Source organism: Silurus meridionalis, chromosome 4, assembly GCF_014805685.1.
Source record: "Silurus meridionalis isolate SWU-2019-XX chromosome 4, ASM1480568v1, whole genome shotgun sequence".
Taxonomy (NCBI): Eukaryota; Metazoa; Chordata; class Actinopteri; order Siluriformes; family Siluridae; genus Silurus; species Silurus meridionalis.
Window position 1 is genome coordinate 37473805 of NC_060887.1, and position 19755 is coordinate 37493559.

At 38.7% G+C, this 19755-nt stretch overlaps 1 protein-coding gene across 4 annotated transcripts in view; it reads left to right on the forward strand.

Annotated features, from left to right (window-relative positions):
* The window catches only part of LOC124385243 (dipeptidyl aminopeptidase-like protein 6), a 120852-nt gene that overhangs the window by 63791 nt on the left and 37306 nt on the right, over positions 1 to 19755 (forward strand). The window lies entirely within an intron of this gene.

Below are 19755 nucleotides of genomic sequence, written 5' to 3' on the forward strand. Positions count from 1 at the left end.
ACTGTTACATTATAAATTGTGAAACATCCTGGAAACATGTTGTTGCTTACATTATAGCAGCTATTAAGAATATTTTCTTACCAGCCAGTCTTTAGTTTTTTTATAGAACATTTTCCAGACAAAATGAATAAATTGCAGTCTTCTTTCTGAATGTTATGAAGCTCTAACACTAGAGACTCCTTCTATTATCTTTACATTAAACATCTCATTACCGACGATTCATATCAATAATTACATAAATTTTTTAAACCGTCCACTGTACAAGTCCGTGTGAACGAGCTGCTGTTATAGAAGTAATGGCATATTAGAATATTGTTAAACTTGCGCTACTATCAGCTGCAGTTCTGGAAAATGTTTCAACACCTTCTGACCAATAAGAATCCAGAATTGTGTGTGTGTACAAAGTTAAGTGGATTTTTTTGTCTTGATTCGATTAGTTTGTGTTTCTTGTTTCGTTCCTCCATTGATTTTTTGTCCTTAACTGAGCTTCTTAATGAGAAAATTGGTTTCTGCTGTGACTGAGATAATAAGGAGAACAAGGAAATGAGGCAGAGGTTATTTTCTCTCTCTATAAACCCCAAACCCACTGTGGACATTTCCACACAGCAAATACTGTTTTTTTTTTCAAGCTGCTGAAACAGATTTAATTAGAAGATGCAATCTGTCGTGATCCAGATGCAAACATCTGGAGGAATAGGCTGTTATTTCTAGCCTACTTTTCCAGATGTTTGAATCTGGATCATGACAAACTACAGTATTTACACATATACATATCGTGTGTGTGTGTGTTTGTGTGTATCCCACTCTTCTGGGAAGATGTTCCACTAGATTTTGTGGAAATTTGTGGATATTCATTCAGCCACAAGTGTGTTAGTAAAGTCAGGTATCGGTGTAGGTGAGGTGAGAAGGCCTGGGGTGCAGTCAGCGTTCATATTAATCCCATATGTGTTCAATAGGGTTGGAACTCTATAGCGGGAGATCTTCCTCTCCAACTCATGTAATATAAATCTTCAAAGAGCTGGCGTTGTGCACATGAGCATTGTCATGATGGACCAGGTTCATGTCTTGAAGTTCAAGTGAAGAGAAAATTTAATGCTATCGCATCTGAAGACGCCCAATACAATTGTGTCTTCAACTTTGTGGTAACAGATTATTAAGTGTTCGGGATTGTGTATTTATGAGTGTGTGCATTTGTGTATGTGACTAGTCATGTCAGCACAAGCCAAGGTAGTAGGTCCTTTTCACGTTTGCTCTATTCTTTCCTTGATGTTCATTACATTTAGTGAAGTGTAAACACAGTTTTTGAGACCAAGAGAGAGCGATCCAGAAAACCCTTTTACTTTCACATAATTACACAACTGTGATGTAGCTCAGATCTGCTCTCAGTAAAGGGCTTAGTTTGACTCGGGAAAGTGTTATTCTGGTTGGCTGTGGAGATGTGAACACTTTATTGGTATATAAATCCAGACATTGGGAACACTTGAGAACATTGTAAAAAACATCCAGTTAAACATCTTATACCAGAGTGCTTACTTGCTTTTTGCAGATGTTCATGAAGAATAATATGACGTGCCTCCAAAAACAGTCTTCTTTACCAGTTCACTAGCAGAGTGATGTTCCTCGGGTAAAATTAAACAAGAAATGGTTAATACTAGTTGTTAAAATCAAAATCAGCCTGAAAGTGTAAGCCCTGCCCCAAGAATCAGTTTGAACCAGTACACAAGGTGAATCAAAAAGTTTCGACACTTGCTCTGTTCACAAAAAAGTATTTTATTATCTACGTTTACACACTATCACCTTCAAAATAGTCCTCTTGCACTGCAATACAGGGCTTCCAGTGTTCCTGACACTTCTGGAATATGTCCTGGAAGTCTTCTTTTCGAAGCATGACAAGCACCTTCTGCGATTCGCACTGTAAAAAAAGGTGACCTTTGAGCTGGATCTTCATCTTCGAAGTCCACAGGAGACAAATCTGGCGAGTAGGGTGGGTGACATTATGTTGTTTCTGGCAAGAAACTGACGTGTGAGGAGAGAGCTCAGTGACACGTGGTCAGAATAACACCAGCTAAACGGCTCTCAATGTACACTGACACACTGACTTATGAAGATTGGTGCTCCCTGTGACTGTGCGTGCAGCCCTGTGCTGCCATCTGTTGGCGTGTTACAAAACTAGTCTTGAAGCTTTTGAATACGACTTGTGTTTGGAGCATGAAGGAATCAAGTACAGAATTTAGATAAGAGCAGCTGACATCCTTTATAGAGATTCTGAACAAACTGTGTGCTTTATAATGATAAGAATATAAGTTTTGTGAGGACATTGGTTTTGGTTCTATCATTTTTTAAATTAATCCATGTCACCTCTATGCATCTTACTCATGTAACAGAGAGTTTGATACCTAATGAGGTTGAAGTTAGTATCAGGAGTCAGTACAGACATGGCATCAATTAGCTGGTTAAGGAACATGCAGAAACTCGGCTCCTGATGTAAAGAGCGTGTATTTTTTAGAGCCCGTGTTGCACTTTACACGTGATCCTTGTGGAGACTTTTGTGCTGCACCATGATAAATCTTGAGATTGGATCCAGACTCTTCCTGCACTGCATTGTGGTACATGATTCTAAACCTTAATAGAGTGATATTAAAGAGTGTCATGGGGAATTCAGGATTCTCGCTCCCTCTATTTCTCTCGGTCTGCCAGTGGGACATTTCTTTTCTTTTATTGTTCTTTTAAAGTCTGAAATCTGTACTTTGAAATTGATTGCACTTGCCTGTGGTTTATTGGATTCTAAAGCACTTTGTGTTGCTCTAAATCGATAACATTAATATTATTTTTATTATTATTAATCACCTCATGGGGATACATTACATTTCTATATATACATATATATATATATAATTTTAAAATCACATTCTTGTAAACTGCTTTACTTGTACAGCTTTAACTCTCTCATTTCTTTTCTTTATCTTCTTTTAAGGACCTGCTTTCTCATCTGATTCTGTCGTCCTGCCAGAGTAAAAAGTGAACAGAATGATACTGTAGGCCAGGGGTCTCTTTTTCTGTGAGGGCCACATCATTTTTCCTTTTTCTTTAATGGGAGGCCGGGTCAGACTTAACAGGAAGTGACATGGGCAGGAGTATTATTGTGGAGATTTTATTACAATTGAAAATGTTTGTTTATTATTTAGTTTTGCACCGTAAAGACAAATTATTTTCAAGAGAAATACTGTAAAACCTTAGAAAAGCATTATTACTATCATAATGATTTTTCTCATATTCATTGCTATTGAAATCAACACATTTATTTACTTATGCATATGCATGTGGTTGGTGGGTGAATCTAACAAATAACAAACTGTATAAAAAACAATATAGTATAAAAGTAATAGTATAAAATACTGAACTTTATTTAAAAAATAAAAATATATTTAAAAATAAATATAATTATATAATAAATAAATCATAAATAATAAATGTAATATAGCGATCTCCATGCAGCGTGTAAAAACCAACACCACTAGAGGCCGCTCGCATAATAACAGCGGACTGGAGGCTGGAAATGCTATCGGTATGGATTTTTGTTGACAGTTCCAGCAATTAACTATTGGTGCCTTGACCTCTATTAACAGCCAGGGGATTTTTTGTTTGAAAGCCAACCTTTATTATCAAATACAGATATGATATAAGTAAAACATATTTAAAATTACAATTTCAAAATATGCCTTTGCTATTGTTATGAGGGCCGTTTCAAATGTGGGGGGCCATATTCGGCCCATGGGGGCCCCCTGCTGTAGGCGGTCATGTGACCACTGAGATATGTTTATGGAAAGTTCTTCGTATTCAGAATCGGGTTTTGCACCTGCATAAATCGAGCATGCTGTTTCTGTGTGTTATTCAGATGATAAAATCACCAGTGTATTACACACCCTCTGGGTTGCCAGATGGTTTTAATTAGTACATATCTCCAAGGCAGGATTTTAACGTCTAGAGCATAACATTTAAAAAGACATTTAAGGCAAAAAACATCTGGAATAAAGCAATTAATGAAACACACTCTTGAGGTCTGGTAACAGTCACTGGTAGGGATGTGCAATATTGGCACATACATTTTTTTCCAATCGTTTTTTTATTTTTCATTTTATTGATAACGATAATTAGACAATATTTTGCTGTGTGTTATTGTGCTGGTACCTTAAGGACTATTGTTTTTTTCCTGACTAAGCTTTTTTATATTCTTCATATTCTGTGAGGTGGCCAGTTCACACCAGTGACACATTCATTTTTTCCAATAAGTTTCAATAGATTTTTACCTTTTATGGGCTTTTTTTTTTTTTACCTTTCAGTCAAATTCATTCTCATGTTTAATTATTCAACAAAATTCATCTTTGCAATGCAGAGGAACAAGAAGCTGCATGTGAAGTGGCATTTAGATGTATTTACACACTGTTTAATGCAACTCAGTGGGACATGTATTGCTTTAATCTTGCAGTTACAAATTAGTAAATAATGTTTTGATAATTTTAAACATAAAAGGTGAATACTGATATTTGAGATTATGTAAAAAAAAATGAGAGGATACTTGAAATGTGAAATTCAAACCTGTTATTATTAAAATCACTGTTAATAAGTGAGTCATTGAATAAATCAACCGCTTACATGATTTGGTTCAATCGCAATGACTCACTTAGTCACTATTGCTCAGAGACGCAAAACAGTGCTGTGGCCTTGTTTGGAATCATTTTGTTGGAGAAATCGAGCAAAAACAGGCAATTTGGTGTATGAAATGTAAGTCTCTTAATATTAACGTCTTGTTTATTGACCTGTTGTATAAAATCAATATCACATTTGTAATCATGCTGTTTTTTAGAGGGAAAAAAGGCACTTTTCATGTTATATTGATTACTATATAAAATTATATGTGTACACATTTTTGCCCCATTTCCTGAATTTTGTGATCATTTTCTATTCATATTAATAGACTGAATCATGCAGTGTCTCTAAATGCGCATGTAGACGAGTCTAAACTTCATCACGTAATGCATGCGTTCACTCTGTAAGTGTGTTTTGTTAACGTTTTGCAATATATTCCAACTCCGTGTGATGGCACAGGGTGACATGGCTGACACAGAGTCAGATGAGCGTTTATTTATTCAACTGTATTTTCATGTACCTTTGTTGGTATAATTATTATGTAATTTTTTTATTTATATAGTTTTATATTCCATATTTAATTGTTAATTTTTACATTTTATTGTCATTCTTACTTATTATTTTTATTTTTCATATTGCTCTTTTTTACATTTTTCATTCTTTTATTGAAAGATATCTGAAGTCTTGAGCAGGCACATTTCTGAGGTGTAGGGGTGAACTTTAAACCCAAACAATACAATTATAGCAAATACGTATGCTGGCCCAATACCAGTTAAGATTTACGGATGAACTAAAAGAGGTGGAACCAATTAAAAGTTTTAGGTCGAACCTGATATGAAAGGGCTATAGGTGTGAAATGCAAACATCTCTTGGGTGTGAAAAAAATACCCTGAGAGGATTATCAACTATGGCACCTAATGGTCATAGCATGGATGTTTAAGTCGGTCACACAATCAGATGTACAAGGACATGTGGAATTTTAGATTTCTAAATATGTCCGAAAATCAGTGGCATTTACAGGAGTTAACAGGTCCAGCTCTTTTCATGCAGTGTAAGCCCAAATCGCCCATTTTTAAAACAACTATTAGTCAAGTCAAGAAGCTTTTATTTTCATTTCAACCATATATAGCTGATGCAGTATACAGTGAAATGAAACAACGTTTCTCCAGAACCATGATGCTACATACAACAACATAAAACAACAGTCACAGTAACAGAAAACACAGGGTCAGGAACTAGTAGAAAAATCCTCACCACATAAAGTGCATGTGTGCAACCTGGTGCAAACAGTGCAGTACAACACAAGACAGTGCAAGACAACACAGGACAGTGCAGTGCAACACAGGACAGTGCAGTACAACACAGGACAGTGCAGTACAACACAAGACAGTGCAAGACAACACAGGACAGTGCAGTACAACACAGGACAGTGCAAGACAACAAAGGACAGTGCAGTACAACACAGGACAGTGCAAAAGACAACACAAGACAGTGCAAGACAACACAGGACAGTGCAGTACAACACAGGACAGTGCAGTACAACACAGGACAGTGCAGTACAACACAGGACAGTGCAAAAGACAACACAAGACAGTGCAAGACAACACAGGACAGTGCAGTACAACACAAGACAGTGCAGTACAACACAGGACAGTGCAGTACAACACAAGACAGTGCAGTACAACACAGGACAGTGCAATACAACACAAGACAGTGCAGTACAACACAGGACAGTGCAGTACAACACAGGACAGTGCAGTACAACACAAGACAGTGCAGTACAACACAAGACAGTGCAAGACAATACACAAAACACAAAATAGCTCAACAGCTTGTTTATTCTTTGAATCACAAAAAAAAAATATTTTAAAGTACATTTTAGTCCAGATAATGAAAGCCAGTGGTGACTATCCTTAAGCTACCTTTGCTTGGTATATGTGTGTGTTTCACAGAATAACTGAGGCAAACTGCATCAAACTGCATTAAATCGTTTTCCATTTCGAGTTATTTGATTGTATATTTTACAGAGATTTCTAAGAAAGAATATGATTTTTTACTTTTAATCACAATAAGCCAGTGCATACATGAATGATTGGAAATCTCTGATCTGTGAACATTATGGCAATAAACTTCCTCCTCTTTCTGTGTTAAAGACATGACATTCTGATTTTTACACACAACCAACATTTCAAGGTGTTTGCTTTCATAGGAGAAGTATTGATCAATTTACTAGTGTTGTTATGTAACTAATGTTACCTCAGAATATATAGCAGATCGCTTAAATATTATATATTTAACGCTGTGTGTTTGGGGGAAAAGGATGCTATTGTCTTCTGAAAAAAAAAAAATGGATTGAAGAGTTGGAGATATAGAGTAAAGGAGAGAAAATATGAAGATAGAGACAGTGAGAGAGAGTGGGGAAAAACTAAAAGATCTGGGAGGAGAGAAAGACAGTCAAGAAGAGAGAAAAAGAGATAGACTGAGAAAGAAGAAAAGAAGCAAGAGTGAGATGGAGAGAGACCAAAGGGAAAAAGTGAGAAACGGCATAAAAGGGATGAGGAATGGAGAGATGACATAGTGAGAGAGATAGAGAATGGAAGTAAGAGATAGAGCCAGACAGAGATAGAAGTAAGGAGTGAAGAGTGGAAGAGATATAAATATAGGAGGGAGAAAGAGAGTACAGAAGAGAGTGAGAGAGATATAGGGAGAGAGATAATGGTGGAGAAAGAGAGACAGATGGAGAGAAAAATGGAAGTGACAGATTGTTTGAGTTGAGTAAATTATTGCAGGGTTTATGTGAGTTTTGTATAAACACAGCTCCTTCTGTGTGTGTGTGTGGGTGTGTGTGTGCATTTCAGGCAAAATGTCTTTGCAAATAGCATTTGAAAGCATAAACCCCTTCACCGGATATGATACATGATATGGTCAAAAGTATTGGGACACATGACTCTCCCAGCCATATGTGATTTTTAGCTGTCTTTGGATGCAGAAGCATGCATTTTCCTGTTCACTTAAACTAGGAGAGCCAAATCTGTTCCAGCATGACAGTGCTCTTGTTCACAAAGCCAGCTCTATGAAGATCTGCTTTCCATGGGTTGGAGTGGAAGATCTCCTCACCTCCTCACCTACATCAATACCTGACTTCACTAACACCCTCGTAGCTGAACGGCACAACTCTCCTCAAAATGTAGTGGAACATCTTCCCAGAAAAGTGGAACTTATGAGCACTAAATTTGGAATGGATTGTTTAAAAATAAGCACATACCAACTTTATGATCAGGTATCCACAAACTTATAAGCCATATCTTAATGGACCTGGCTTTGTGCATTGTCATACTGAAGCAGGTTTGGATCTTCTATATCGAGTGAAGAAAACATTTCATGGTACCCTATTCTAAGACATTTACTACCTTTGACTGGAAGAGTCAAGTGTCCCAATATTTTTGTCAAGATAGTGAAGCTTTTGGGTTGGCTACATGGGTCTTGAATATAGCAGTTATAAACAGTCATTCCCTCACCTGCCTCTGTTATATAGCCAATGGGCAGCTCTGGAATTTTAATAGAACATTCTAGGAAAATGAAGGAGGTAACAGGTAACATTACAAACCTTATAAATAGTTTTTCCCCTCGTCTGTGTCTCTCTTAGACAATAAAATAATGCAGAATTGTTTATTATGAGGTGGTATCAAAAGGTTTCCAGACTTGCTCTGTTTACAAGAAAGTATATACGTTTAAACACCATCACCTTCAAAATAGTCCACTTGTACAGCAATACAGCGCTTCCAGTGTTCCTACAACTTCCGGAATGTGTACGTCAAACATCTGCGGATCACGCTGGATCTCTGCAATGGTGTCAAAATGGCGACCTTTGAGCTGGATCTTCATCTTCGAAGTCCGCAGGAGCCATGATTTTTCCAGTGTAGAAACTGATGTGTGAGGAGAGCTTGGTGACAGAATAGCAGACGTGGTAACGCACGTAGATTGAACAGCACTGTCACCAGCTTCAGATGTACACAGGACGTTGACTTTCGGCACACTGACTTATGAAGGTCGGTGCACCCTGTGACTGTGCGTGCAGCCTTGTGCTGCCATCTGTTGGCATGTAATGAAACTACACTTAAAACTTTTTGATACTGCCTCGTATACAACTTTTTAAGGAGAAACAATTAGCTGCGAGGAAGGAGGTAGAGTCTTTCTATTCATCTTTATTACTGTCTTTCTTGATGTCTCACTCTTTTGTCTCGTTTGTCCCTTTTTCCTTCCTCATGTCTTTACTCCTGGACACCACTCTTTCTCCATCAGGTTACAGCTGTGTTCATTAAACACAACAGGCTAATTCTTCTCTCTGTATCTCTTCTTGTTTTTCTTTTTTTTTTCCCCTCCATGACTTATGCAGATGGCACTCGCAGGCTAATGGTCTGTCCATTAAAATCCAGCTTTTATTTCTTTTTGTGTTTGAAGGCCTGCTATCCAAATTGAATACGGAATATTGAATACAGGCGTGTTTTAAATGTGCTGCCTTCATAGAGATGTATTAGCAATGATATTGAAGGCTTTGGATATTGGCTCTCTTTTTCTCTCTCTCTCTTACACACACACACACACACACACACACACACACACACACACACACACACACATTTATAATGATTTTATAAAAAGGCATTATTAAAATCTTTCTTTCTCTTTATTCTTTTTTTCAAGGCTGTGTGTCTGAACATCATGACCTCTGAATGATCTGTGGCCCAGGTTCAGGTTCAGCTTCAACTTCAGCTTCTGTTTGTTCTGGTTTTTAATTAAGTGCTGGTGTTGACACCATTTCATGGCTTGGAAACTCCACCTGTCCTCACAAAGCCACAATAATTATTATAAAGAAAGCAAACATATCCTCTTCATATTATCCTCTACAGATTGTGTGTGTGTGTGTGTGTGTGTGTGTGTGTGTGTGTCTATTTTTATCCAGGATCCAGTGACGTTGATCAGACAGAAACATTCACTTTTAAGATGAAATTTGGTTGTATTTAGATTTTCACTCCTAAATGCAATTCATAAAAGGAGGAGTTTCTTTTTAAGTCTGGTTAATGTTAAGGTTTCACACACACACGTGTCATTTCAGAGAGTTGTCCCTTGCAAACAGCTTCTGTGGTTTGTTAAATAGGGATCTAATTCTAGATCGGGTTGGTTACATTTACAGACACCATTAACCAAAGCGACTTACATTTATCTCATTCATACAACTGAGCAGCTATAGGGTCACACGCCTTTTTCAGGGGCCCGCGAGTGTCAGCATGGTGTGGCTGGGTTTGGAACTCACAACCTTCTGAGCCAAGTTTCAATGACTTAAACACTAGGACACCACCTCCTTTTATTTATTTAGTTGGTGGATTGGTGGGATGGTTGGTGGGTTGGTTTGTGATTAGCTGGGATGGTGGCTTTGTGGATTGTTTAGATGGTGGATTATTTTGTGAATTGGTAAGATGGTGGGTCAGTTGGTGGATTGGTGGGATAATGAGTTGTTTGGTGGATTGGCGGGATGGTTAGTTGTTTTTTAAATTGTTGGATGATGGTTTGGTTGGATGGTGGGTTGGTTGGTGGGTTGGTTGGTGGATAGTGGATTTGTAAGTGGATGGTAAGTTGATTAGTGGGATGGTGGTTTATTAACACTGGTTGGTTGGTTAATTTGCTGGTGGGTTGTTTGGTTTTGTTTTGTGCGAAATGAAAATTTGTCTTTTGCTTGAACATGCAATATAAACAACAACATCAACACAATAATATAAAAACAGAAAAGATCTAAAATACTGATGGAGGCGAAACCGGGCCAGGTTTTTAAAAACAAACAAGAAAAGTTTATTCAGTATTTCACTAACACCGGGAATATGTTTTCTCCTTTTGGTCCTGGTCAAGAACCGAGTTGCAGCATTGCAAAGTTACAAACTTGACCAACATTACAAGAATCAAGCCTTGATGAAATAGTGTGGAGAACGGTTTGGTTTGTGTGAGAGAAATGTTTATAGCACACAAAATCCACTAAGAAGCAACTCATTCTGACAAAAACTATTTGTTTTGTGTTTCCATAGTGTTCAGGTGGAGGAAGGGGTTTGACTTTAGATTAGATTATATGAGATAAGATTAGATTAGGTTACATTAGATTAGAATAGATTAAATTAGTCAGAATGTTTTCTCATTTTGGAAAAACGTGTGTTGGGCAAGCAAAAGAACACACTTGCGGCAGCAAATATAAATACATCCAGATCTCTATAAGCGTGCATACACACATACACACACACACACACACACAAACACAGACACAGACACACTTTGTATCTGTTATCGTTTAGTAATTTGATTAAAAATGGCAATAAATTAAAATCACATTAAACTACACACACACACACACACACACACACACACACACACACACACACACAGCTCATCTCTGACTTGGGGTTATGGCTATTCACCAGCTTTTCTTCTAAAGCCTGATCTACTTTTCTGTTTCATTTATATACCACTGTCGCTGTCTGTGGTGCTGAATCCTGATGGCACCTTGAAGATGATGGCTAAGGGTCTCTACACTTACTGCACTGAAGACATCTTAATACTTTTCTGAGTTTTTTTTTTCTACATGCACCTGACAAGTAGATAAAGATTTCAACATGGTCAAAAATTGACCAAAGCAAATTGTGTGTTTTTGTGCAAATTGCAAATGAAATAAAACGTATGAATGGTTCATCAAAAAAGCTTAACAACTGTTTTGAAATGTTTTGCCCAACCTTTTCTGCAATGTCCAGCTTTTATTTAAAAAGACTGTATCTGCTTCCAAAATCAATGTCAGCCATTGTGGAATGAAAAAACAGAAAAGAAAGAAGAAAAGGTGCTTTGTCATATGTACAGTACAGTAAATATTCTTTCTTTGCATATCCCAGCAGTGTTAGGAAGCTGGGGTCAGAGTGCAGAGTCAGCAATGATACAGCATACCTGGAGCACTGAGAGTCAGGGGGCCTCTTCAAAGGCTTGAACCCCCGACCTTGCAGTCAATAACCCAGAGCCTTAACCACTGAGCTGCCACACAAATATGTTTGAGATTGTGCAGTTAGTTACAGATGAGGTTTGCCAACTCTGACTAGTGCTCTCTCTGACCATCCAATCAAAGGAAAATACAAATGTGTTGGGACGCCTTTTAGAGGGCCTTGGATTGACCAAATCTCAGTCTGATTGGTTAAAGCAAAAGCTTCAAGCAACTTAGATTTTATGGTAAAAAATAAGCCTGCAGGTCCCGCAGTGCTGGGCTTGTGGCAATATGTGATGCGACGGCTGAAATCTGCTTGGGTAGATACTTGTGTACAGACACTCCGAGAGAAAAGCTATCAAATGAAGAGAACAGACTACTGAAACAATTTTATACATATTCATGGACAAAAATATATTAAAACGTAAGTCAGTGGTTCTAATGACATTCTGCCTTTGAGTTTCCATTTTTACAGCACTCTTCATCCTACATTTGTTCTCCCAGTTTTTTATTTGTCGCTTGTTTTGTAGGCTTGCACATTAAAAAGATGTCTTTGCACTTGTGTCCGCTCCCTGCATCTGTCACCTTTTTTTTTTTTACAATACACAGAGAGTTTTCAGTAAATGTATTGCATTTATTAAGCAAGTGAACAAGCAGATCTATTACAAATATAATCTCTTCACATTATATTACGTCATCTTTATCTTTTGGTCTCTCTTACATTCTCCATACTCTTCTCACCCTGGAGTGTGTGTGTGTGTGTGTGTGTGTGTGTGTGTGTGTGTGTGTGTGTGTGTGTGTGTGGCTGTTCTTTTGTCCATGTTTGCACAGCTGGCTTCAGTGCGCTGTGGTGTTTACATGATGCAGTGAGATCTTAAATAGGCTCATATACAGCCTTTTATTCTTTCACAAGTTTCCACAGAACATCCAGAAACAATACAGTTGTAGCTTTAGTTAGTGAGGGGGAAGAGGGGGGGGAGAAAACCTGGGCGTTAATAATCCAGAGATGGATTTTTAGATGTTTGTAATTACCTGATGGATGGAACAAGCGTGTTAGTCAAATATCTGCGGATTAAAGTGATATAGTTTAGCGTTTGTGTGTGTGTGCGCAAGTTAAAACGATGCCTGTTACCAGAGGTTGTGTTCTTTGGTCTGCTTGATGCCTTTTTTTGCTTTCAAACTTCACTCAAATCCACTGGGAGAGAATCTTCTGCTGGCCCAAAGCCATAAAGCGATTTGAGGCTGCTTCGAAAGACAGGAAGGTGACGAGCTCCAGGAACCCCGTCTGCCCTTTTTGCCTTTGATAATGAAGTTTACAAGCGTCTGGCTGTCCATCACACACACACACACACACACACACACACACACACACACACACACACCTGCTGCTCCTAGATTGTATTAGACCAATGCACAGGGGGAAACACAGCTCAGTCTTATTGACACACAAAATCAGCTCTCAGCCAGGAAGACACTCCAGATCCCTGCAGTCACTATAGCACACACTTTCCAACACATAATTCCAACACACACCTACACTTTTCTTCTATCATTCTCCCCTATAGTTATTGATCACATGTAGGAACAATTACACACGTTTTTTTTCAAAACATGGGACAGCATGCATTTGACTAAACGAGAATAAGCTACTAGGGGTGTAACGGCACACGTATTCGTACCCGACCAATTCAGTACAAGGCTTTTTGTTCGGTACACACGTTTACCAAATGGTATCCTTTTTACGTGCGGAACATAGTTACAATCTGAGTTCCCTCAGGAACATATTAAGTGGTGGACCACAAGTTTGTTTAATCTCCGCCTCGCACTTTTAGAGCAGTGTCACTAATCCGTACTGGAAATAGGATTTGTAGTGCGTTATAAAACTCCAATTTATTTTCCACATATGTGAAATCGCTGCCACTTTCTGCCATCACCAGCACCCCAGTGCTATTGATTCTTTAGTGTTTGCTTTAAGAATTTCTCTTAAATGGAGAAAATCCTGACAATTCCGCATATTGAGGGAGTGAATGAATGAAAGCTGGAAGAAATAAAGACATTTGTTAAAGTTTGCTAAAATAAGTAGAAGTTAAGTAGATCATATCTTTAGAAAATCTTATATTAAATGTAAATCACACGCACACACACATCTGTATTACCCAAATGAGGTCTAACAAATGTAAACTTCTTCTCCTTCTTACGGCTGCTCCCATTAGGGGGCGCCACAGCGGATCATCCGTCTCCATACCCCCCTGTCCTCTACATCTGCCTCTTTCACACCAACTACCTGCATGTCTTCCCTCACCACATCCATGAACCTCCTTTATGGTCCTCCTCTTTTCCTCCTTCCTGGTGTCTCCATCCTCAGCATTCTCCTACTGATATACCCCATGTCCCTCCTCTGCACATGTCCAAACCATCTCAATCTCACTTCTCGCACTTTGTCTCTAAAATGTTCTACATGCTCTGTCCCTCTAATAAACTCATTTCTAATCCTGTCCATCCTCGTCACTCCCAATGAAAACCTTAACATCATAACAATTTTCCATTTATTTCATTTTATGAAATGTTATTTGTGCCAGTTTTATTGATTACTCAATTTAATAAATATAATAAAAACAAATCTATTTATTCTATTGTATTTTTATATATTAAATTTTTATTAATTACATTTTATATTATATATTATTTAAACCAAGCAGGCATTTTATTTGAAATAAAAATTGAACTTAAACTGTTAAAATGAAACTGTTGATGTTCACAAATGTTAATAATAATATAAAGTAATCAAGGTTACATCTTGATTTGTTTTGTGCCAGAATGAATGTAATTTTTAAATAAAGTGGGTTTTCATTTATTTAGCATTGATTGTGTCCATATTAATAGCATGAGGGAATTGCTAATGGCTTGCTAATAAGTATTTACAATTACTATTTATTTGGACTAATAATATAATTGCACACTATGACGGTGCTACAAAGCTACATGTTCAGAAATGACCAAATCAGTCACTATTATAAATATACTCATCAGCTGGCCTCTGCTTGTTTTATAGATTTCTTCTGCTAATTTGGATTATTTTCTCTCTGCATTGAGCTCTCTGACACACTCTGTCCAGCAGTTTGAAACAGAATCCTGTGTTCATCCAGTGCTCTCTTCTGTAGATCCAAGGTCATCACTTCGCATTGTTCTCTTCATTAGCTCCAGATGTTAAATGTTAGCTCCAGATGGTGCTTCATCAGACGAGTGAATGCAGTATAACCCGGCTTTTCATGCAGGAGCCACGCTCAATATTTATTGTTTCCTTGTTAATAATTGATGTGTTGTGCTGGATTTGGGTGAGATCAGTGTGATGCAGAACAAAGGCTGAAGGAACAACAAACGAGACTTTACTGTTGTTCAGAGAGAAGCCACAGAGACGAACAACAGTGCCAAAAAACACACCATGTGAACTTACCAGATCAGGACTGGGTTTATTCTGTAGCTTTGTGCTGTCTTTTCTTTTCTTCTCATCTCTCTCTCTCTCTCTCTCTCTCTCTCTCTCTCTCTATATATATATATATATATATATATATATATATATATATATATATATATATATATATATATACAGCCATTATTGTCTAAATAACTGACAACAAATAAGCTGCTTTAAAAAACAGACACATGAGTGCTCCAGCATTGTTTAGAGGTTGCAGAAGCAGAAGGTCCACTCCTCAGTGCTCAGACCGTACACTACACACTGCAACAAGTCAGTTTGCAGGCTGTTGTCCCAGAAGGAAGCCTCTTCTGAAGCTGGTTTACAAGAAATCCCCAAACAGTTTGTTGAAGACAACCATTTTTAGAGCATGAAATAATGGAACCATGTCCTGTGGTCTGATAAGACTAAGATAAACTTGTTTGGCTCAGATGGTGTCCAGAATGTGTGTTGACGCCAAGGTGAGGAGAACCAAGAAAATGTATGAGGCTACATGAGTGCTGCTGGTACTGTGGAGCTGCGGTTTATTGAGGGAAACATGGATTCCAACATGTACTGTGACATTCTGAAGCAGAACATGAAGCCGCTCTTCAGAAACTGGGCCAAATGGCAGGTTTCCATCCTAATAACTACCCTAGGATCCCAGCAACAACCTGAGCAGCTCTGTTGAATTCCATGCCCAGGAGGATTAAAGCAGTGCTGGATATCTCTTTGGACACTGTTTTAACATGTTCACTTGGGGTCTACTCACTTTTGTTGCTGGTTATTTAGACAATAATGGCTGTATGTTGAATTACTTTCAGCGCACAGTAAATCTGTTTTTTCAGTTTTCCCAGGTTTTTCCCACAATGAATTCAGAATAGTTCAGCTTGAGACTGTGAATAGAGATTGGAGCGTTGTGGAGTTTGGATTTGTTAGTGTGGAATGCTCTGCATGCTTTCTCTCCGAGTGTCTGCAAGGCTAGCTTGAAGCTCCTTGTCCTTCTGAAGGTCATACACAAGGAAGTGTATGATGTATTGAGTTGGAGTATTATGGAACCCAGTGTGAAGGGATTGGTGTGGTCTAGAACACCACGCTGCTCAGGTTCACTGAGAGAGCCCATTTACTGCAGCACTAATGTAGGATGGAAAGTTTCTGCTGTAGGTGCTCTGGTATGGGAGAAAGCAGAACTAAACCTGCTGCACAGAGCAGGATCTTGACCTTGCATCAATGAGGGTGAGACCTGGAGCTGTGGAGCTGTGGAGTTGTGGAGTTCTCCAGTGAAGTTAATTTATTTATAAAGATGTTGAACAGAGTTGTACCCCTGTCTCAGCCCATACTCATGTTTGTGTCCTGTTCTACCCATCTTTTATAGCACACTTGCTTTCCTCGTACATTCAGTTAATTATATCATAGACTTTTCATCCAATCCTGAACTGGAGGAGTTTAATCATCTAAAACTCTCTGTCTTTTTCTCTCTCTCTCTCTCTCTCTCTCTCTCTCTCTCTCTCTCTCTCTCTCTCTTCCTCTCTCTGTCTGTCTCCTTTACTTTGTTTCTTTCTGTCTCTTTGTCTCTCTTTAACCTTTTCTCTTTTTCTTCTCTCTCCCTTTGTCTGTCTTTTGTCTGCCCCCTTTTTCAGTTTTTTCTTTGTGCACACTTTTTCTACTTCTCTCTCTCTCTCTCTCTCTCTCTCTCTCTCTCTCTCTCTCTCTCTTTCCGATTCAATCTTTAAGTATTTAGTTTAATTATTTATTTGATGACGAATCTCTATAAGCTTTGTCTTTCTGAACTCAGTCTAGTTGTATCAGTGAGGAGCATTTGCTGTAGCAAGGTCATGTGTGTGTGTGTGTGTGTGTGTGTGTGTGTGTGTGTTTGCATTTAGAGAGACGAGAGCAGATTGGATTATTATAACTGCAGGATGAAGGCAGCTTGCATTAGTGTGTGTCATTGCAGCTCAGACACACGTTCTCTCCGAGAGCTTTTTCACACATCACTCCATCAGTGTGCTGAGGAACCCGAGTATGCTTTGTAATGTGTGTTGGAGTGTGACGACCTCGCTGCTTTTCCCACAGGTTAGAAGTTTTCAGTCGTGAAGGTCTCAAAAATATCAGGTGAATTCTGCTGATTTTTTAGGACCTGCACAAAAACAGAGAAACTTAGATTACCTCAACATCCTCAGACTTTATACTCCATATTGCTGAATGACACCTGCTCATGAGTATGGTATGTGCTTACTTCTTATTCCACATTTAGTCCAAATCTGCTCTTATAAATCCCTTCACTCTTCTGGGAAGATGTTTCACTAGATGTTTTTCACTAGATTTGTGCTCATTCAGACACCACGGTGTTAGTAAAGTCAGGTAGGTGAGGTGAGGAGCCCTGGGGTGCAGTCAGTGTTCACATTCATCCCAAAGGAGTTCAACAGGGTTGAGGCAGGAGATCTTCCACTTCAACACATGTAATGAAGTTCTAGGTGAAGTTTGGATCTATTTGTTGGCTAAATCTAGGTGAAGTTTGGACATGGCTAAATCTAGGTGAAGTTTGTATCTACATATTGGAGGTGGTAGCTCAGTAGTTAAGGCATTGGGCTTTGGCTCAGAAGTTCCACTGCTGGGCCCTTGAGCAAAGCCCTAAAACCCTCCCCTGCTCAGTTGTAAGTCGCTCTGGATAAGGGCATCTGCCAAATGCCGCAAATGTAAATGTAAATGTAATGGATCTAGGTGATGTTTGGATCTGCTTGTTGGCTAAATCTAGCTGAAGTTTGAACATGGCTAAATCTAGGTGAAGTTTGGACATGGCTATCTAGGTGAAGTTTGTATCTACATATTGGATGGATCTAGGTGATGTTTGGATCTACATGGATAATGCTAGGTGATGTTTGGATCTATTTGTTGGATGGATCTTGGTGAAGTTTGGACATGGCTAAATCTAGGTGAAGTTTGGACATGGCTAAATCTAGGTGAAGTTTGGACATGGCTAAATCTAGGTGAAGTTTGTATCTACATATTGGATGGATCTAGGTGATGTTTGGATCTACTTGTTGGCTAAATCTAGCTGAAGTTTGTATCTACTTGTTGGGTAATCTAGGTGAAGTTTGGCTCTACACGTTGGATGGATCTAGGTGATGTTTGGATCTACTTGTTTGATCTAGTTGATCCACAGCAAACTGACTTATGAAAAGTGTTTAAATTGTAAATTTTCAACTTCAAATCTAGGATTATGGGATGGTTTCTTTGTCCAGGACTTAAAAGCATGCATTAGTATTTCTGGAGATCTGGAGCATTTCCCAGTTTGTTCAGTCTGTTTATTTATACCCATGAATAATCCTCTATAACTGTGACACCTTTTGCGAAGTATATGGTCAGTTTTGTAGTTGTACACCTGACTATACCGATCCGTGTTTATTCCATGGATGTATATCACAGTTATGATCTTGTTTCAAGTCAAGTCAAGTCAAGTTTATTTGTATAGCGCTTTTCACAACAGACATTGTCTCAAAGCAGCTTTACACAAATCAACAGTGATGGTGAATGGTGTGCATTTGTCCCTGATGAGCAAGCCGTGGCGACTGTGGCAAGGAAAAACTCCCTTAGATGTTATGAGGAAGAAACCTTGAGAGGAACCAGACTCAAAAGGGGAACCCATCCTCATCTGGGTGACATCAAGAGTTTGATCATAAATCTTTCAACAATACAGAACACTGGAGAGTGAGAACTAACATGATTACTGGAGTATAAGATTATAAGTAATGTTCTTTCTGCAGTCTTAAACAGTCTATATGGTTAGTAGCTCCGAGTTTTATAAGCTCAGCATTTGTGATCACCACAGATCCAGCATCAGCTTCTCCATGCCAGAGCCTTTAAACACTCCAGGAGGTCCAATGTCAAAACTCCACACATGTAGCGGGATCCAAATGGCACTGGTACGTCTCTAGATGGTTCAGGATGTTTGTGAGTTCGGCATCTACTTCTTTAAAGGTCCGTAATCATCACGAGGTGGGAGGTGACTGGAGCTGGAGCAACCTCAGGATGCCTCGGGATGGGAGAGAAAGAGAAGCAGTGGAGAGGAATTAGCGTAGCTGCTGTTCATGATATTAACAGCACAAGTTGATAATGTGCATGTGATCAGATGTTCTGGAGCACAAGGTTATGATGTGATGTGTGTTATGTGTAGGCTTTGCTAAAAGATACGTTTTAATCTACACTTAAATTGGGTGAGTGTGTCTGAGCCCCGAACACCGTCAGGAAGACTATTCCAGAGTTTAGGAGCTAAATGTGAAAATGCTCTACCACCTTTAGTGGACTTTGCTATTCTAGGAACTACTAGAAGCCCAGAGTTTTGAGATCTCAGGGGCGTGGCGGATTGTAGCGTGTTAAAAGACTGGATAGATACAGGAGCCAAACCATTTAGTGCTTTATAAGTGAGAAGTAATAGTTTGTAGTCTATTCGAAACTTAACAGGAAGCCAATGTAGGGACGATAAGATCGGGGTTATGTGATCATATTTTTTTGACCTTGTAAGAACTCTGGCTGCTGCATTCTGGACTAACTGAAGCTTGTTTATTAATGAAGCAGGACATCCACCTAGTAACGCATTACAGTAGTCTATTCTGGAGGTCATAAGCATGGACGAGCTTCTCTGCAT